The sequence below is a fragment of the Thunnus albacares genome, chromosome 19 (assembly GCF_914725855.1).
Source record: "Thunnus albacares chromosome 19, fThuAlb1.1, whole genome shotgun sequence".
Taxonomy (NCBI): domain Eukaryota; kingdom Metazoa; phylum Chordata; class Actinopteri; order Scombriformes; family Scombridae; genus Thunnus; species Thunnus albacares.
This window is the reverse complement of record NC_058124.1, coordinates 25,067,414-25,071,964: the sequence shown is the minus strand read 5'-3', so window position 1 is coordinate 25,071,964 and position 4,551 is coordinate 25,067,414. Positions and strand designations below refer to the sequence as shown.

Sequence of the window (4,551 nt, the reverse complement as noted above, 5' to 3'; positions counted from 1 at the left end):
TTGTTTGTGGCCCCAAAACCCTCCCAGCGCAACCACCAAGTCACACGCACTGCTCATAACTGAATAAACACACACACAAACACACACACACACACACAATAGAGACAGACAAATGAATTAACAAATCTCTTTATTTGAAAACTACATACATTAAAAATATATTAAAATTTGAGAAGTTAAGAAACAATTAACAATTGCAAAGTATTCAAAATGACAAATAATAGTCAAGATATTTAAACTATAAAAGCAACAAACTTGGACAAAACAAGGTCTATAAGTAAAGACAATGAACACCAATAAAAACAAAGTAGTTTGACAAATAAATAGCAATGAAAAACCAATATAAGAGTGCAAAATATTCAAAATGAATAAAGTGAACACTACAAAAGAGTTAACTATTGTACAAACAACATCTATAGGCTGCTGTAGAAACTATAGCTCACCACCATCCAACATCAGTGAGAAAGTCCTCAAAATCTGTACCTCCTCGATTTTCTTGAAGCAAAATTCAAACATCAGCGTGTCAACCTCATGGTTTCTTCTACTGATGGCAAGTCCAGTGAGGCGGTCTTGTGCCATAGATGATCGCAGGTATGTCTTTATCAGCTTAAGCTTTGAAAAGCTTCTTTCAGCTAATGCCACTGTCACTGGCAGGATACAGGCAATCCACAGGGATATCCAAAGATTTGGATACAACTCACATGAATCTCATGGTTGTGCTGCAACTGGATGTTGGGAATATCAGTGGATGATGTGGAAGGCTGTGGTACCATAGTTATGCAGACGCAGTCACATCAGAGAAGGATGTAGAAGAAAAAATTGTTGAAAGAAAGAAAACATTGGTAGCTAGTTAATAACCAAAGCTAGCCTTATAAATTATAAATGATGCTTGCAATCCTACTCGTGTTAGCTAGCAAGCAAATAGCAAGAAATCAAGCTTGTTCTAATGAAAAACGTTTCAGCTAACTTTCTAGCCAGCTTGCTAGGTTAAAATTATTGTTGCTATATTCAATTTAATTCTTTCAAAATCAAAACATGACTTTAATGTGGCAAGAAAACATTGGTAGGTAGCTAACAAGCAAAGCTAGCCTTACAATCAAGGAGGTTAGTTGATGCTAACAATCCTGCTCAGGTTAGCTAGCAAACAGTGAAAAAAACAAGCATGTTCTAATGAAAAACACTTCAGAATCAGCACCTAAATGTTATAATGCATTTATTATTTCTACCCAGCTTGTTAGGTTAAAATTAATGGCTATGTTCTGTTTAATTCTTTAAAAACATGACTTTAATGCAAGAAAAACAACTGTCAGATTTGTTCAGTCAGATTCAACAAACAGTTACACACCTTTATCCTGTGTTCTTTTTTCAATCTCAAATTTTCTCTTCTTCCACCCTTGAGCACAAGTCCTAAATTTTCTTTTAGGAGCCATTTGTTTAATGTTCATCAAAATAAGTTGCGAATGGAGATTTATTGCCGCAGTAACCAGCAAACTCAACAAGACTCAACAGATTCAATTAACATTACAATAACAACACAATAACATTTTCTCATTATGTTGACAGAAGACTAATTCTGTTGGCATTACATTCCCTGCCAAACATATATGCTGTTGCAATTTTACTGTATATAAATATAATTTCTAGAAGACAGGGTTGCCTTTCCTGAACTATTGATCAACTGTGTCAAATATCAAAACACTGCCAAAATATCTGAGGTTGGAGATTCTTTTTCAAACCCTTGAAATATCACCACACATCCTAAACATTAATGGGGTCTATCACTGACCCATTGTTGGTCATCTCTTAAACATTTTCAATTGAGATCATTTCATTACATTTCTGAAGAACTGACAAAATCAAAAACCGTTGCGTGCCGTCAATAAAACCACATTGTGTAGATGTACATGTGTGCTGTAATGCCATCATTAGTAGGTCTGTCAACCAGCCAATCAGGTATGTGGGACTTTTCCAGTCTGAATCTTCTGGCAAGAGGGAGGGCAGGTCCTGTGAGGCACTGAATTTTGTAAACACGTGGGTGTGGTTGGGAATCGTGGGGGTTGGTCAAGGCTTAAGGCTCAAGCTAATCTTCAATTAAAAAGACTTCAGATGCCAAAGTGATTGGAGTGAATTCAAATACAGTTTGACCCAGCTCTGGGATTTCACAGCAAGTGCTTACAGTTACTGTAGTCAAGTCACTTTTATTTATATAGCACAAACAACTAAAACAACTGAAATGATAAAAAAAAAATCAAAGTAATAAAGTAGGAAGAGAAATTGAATAAAACCAATAACAGATTAAAACACAGGTCACCCATGGTTTTTAGGTATGAGTGGGGGACTGAGAGGAGTTGTCATGAGGACGACCTAGGTGACCTGGGGGCAGAATATGGATTTAGCAAATCAGTAATGTATTGTTTATCTAATCCATTTAGGGTTTTAAAAACAGATAGTAAAATTTAAAATCAACACTGTATTTCACTGGTAACCGGTGTGAGTGAGCTAGAACAGGAGTGATGTGTTGTCTTTTCTTTGTTCCAGTCTAGCAGCTGCATTTTGAACCATCTGGAGTAGGGAAAGGGTGGAATGGGTCGAACCCATATTCAGGGAATTACAGTAATCAAGCCGAGAGGTGATAAAAGCATGGATAACTGTTTCCAGGTCTTGGGGATCAGAGTCTGGGGGTGAGATGTGAGATCTTATATTGTCAGTTTTGTCTATGAAGAAATTCAGAAACTTCTCACAGGTTTCAGTAGTGGAAGTATGAAGGCTAAGAATCCCGTTAAAATGCCCCACGCCACAACCCAGTGTGGGAATTGGGCCAGAAATAAAAGTGTTTTTTGGATCAGGGTCCAGTTCCAAAAAACTCCCCACTCTACATGGGCAGGAGCAGGATCAACCACAGGAACAGCATCAGCCATGAGGCCATCAGCAGGGTGAACTGTGGTATCAGCCGGTAGCATGGCATAGAGATTTGAGATGTTTATGGACGGGGGCGAAGCAGCTCAGAGTCCTCCCGTCTTCCCACCTCTGACCAGGTAGCCTGTGAGCTGGGAGTGGAACAGTCGGCCGGGAACATGATGATGGTTCCCATAGGTGCATCCAAGATGGCTGAGTTCATGGCTGAGATTGTTTTGGACTGTGTGGCTGTGGTGTCAATAAAAGATAGTATAGAAGAGAATCCTTTTTTCGCAGTTCATTTTAGAGTTGTCAGATATCCTCCTTGAGGTTAGTAATGTCTTTTTTTTTTTTTTGCTTTTAGGCAGTCTTCACAAGGCATAATAATTTTAAACTGGTTGTTCAATGTTCACAAAAAAACTCCAGGGAGGCTTTTCTAGAGTGGAGGCTAGCTGTCATCTCCATTAGCCATTAACCCCATTAGCCGCTAGCTCTGTTAACCATGTTGGGGTGTCCATATGGCAGACATTGGGCAGCTCAAAACTGCTGGAATCAGGCCCAGCAAGTCCAAGCGACAGCACTTCCACAGTGACAGCAGTAATATCCACAGGAGTATCTGCTCCCTCAGGCCTGTAAGACATTGAGATATTTTTTAAGTGGAGAGAAAATGGTTTATGTACAGAGGGAAAAAAATACAATTATTCCTTTTTCTTGAATCTGCAGGTTTTTTAAAACACACACAACATATTTAAGTCATAACTTTTTCCTGCAAGCACAGATTCTTCACTTTGTTCAACCCAACCTGTTGAGTAAAGATTAGTTTGTTTCTGATGTACATGAAGTTCATATTATAACCTTTTCACAAAAGTCCCAATGGAAAATAACATAAAACAGTTATCAGCGTATTGTACATAGAGAGATGTGTGTGTCTAGGTGTCTGTGTGACATAGACTGTAAAAAAAATGATGGACGTAGCCACCTTGACATCACCCATTGGTTTGTGGACTCCCATTTTGAAGCCTCAAGTTTGCATTTTGACTCTCGCTATCTTGGGTTTTTGGAGCCAGAAGTGACCATATTTGGATGAGAGGGTGGAGTTAATCCTAATGCTAGCTGCTAGTTTGGTTAGCACAGCACATTCACAGTCTATGGTTGACTGTGATAATGCTAATAATCATTTTTGCTAGTGAAAAACAGGCTTAAAACTATTAAAACAAAATGTACTTACCAGAAAAACTGAACATCAGACTCCTTAGAGGTTCTTTTTGTGTAACCAAACACTGATCAAGACTTTTTTAGGTGACAAAAATGTTACAATTAACTTTCATGAACTGAAAACACACTGTAACAGCAGCAGCTACGGCTACACCTATAACCTGTGAATCAGGGGTTGGTTACCTAACCAACGTCATCACCGTGGTAACAGCTTATCAGTCACAACATAGCCATGCCCTAAAGCACACCCTGCTTTATCATCTATTTTACTCTAAGTTACAAAATGAACATCATGCTGTGTTGAAGCAGACTTGAAACTAGCGATTGACACCATAAATTCATTAGGAAACTGTTTACTGAGGTAATAAATCAAGTGAGAAGTAGGGTTGTTTTCTCATAGACTTCTATACAATCAGACTTCTTTTTGGAGTCAATGGAGTC

The 4,551-nt window shown here is 38.4% G+C and overlaps 1 long non-coding RNA gene across 1 annotated transcript; it reads right to left on the bottom strand.

Annotated features, from left to right (window-relative positions):
* Positions 1 to 210: 210 nt before the first annotated feature.
* On the bottom strand, positions 211 to 4,309 carry LOC122969933. Its single transcript, XR_006399120.1, has 3 exons — positions 4,124 to 4,309; positions 1,346 to 3,525; positions 211 to 761 (listed from the first exon to the last, which is right to left on the bottom strand). It is a non-coding gene; the product is annotated as an uncharacterized LOC122969933 (long non-coding RNA).
* Positions 4,310 to 4,551: the final 242 nt, after the last annotated feature.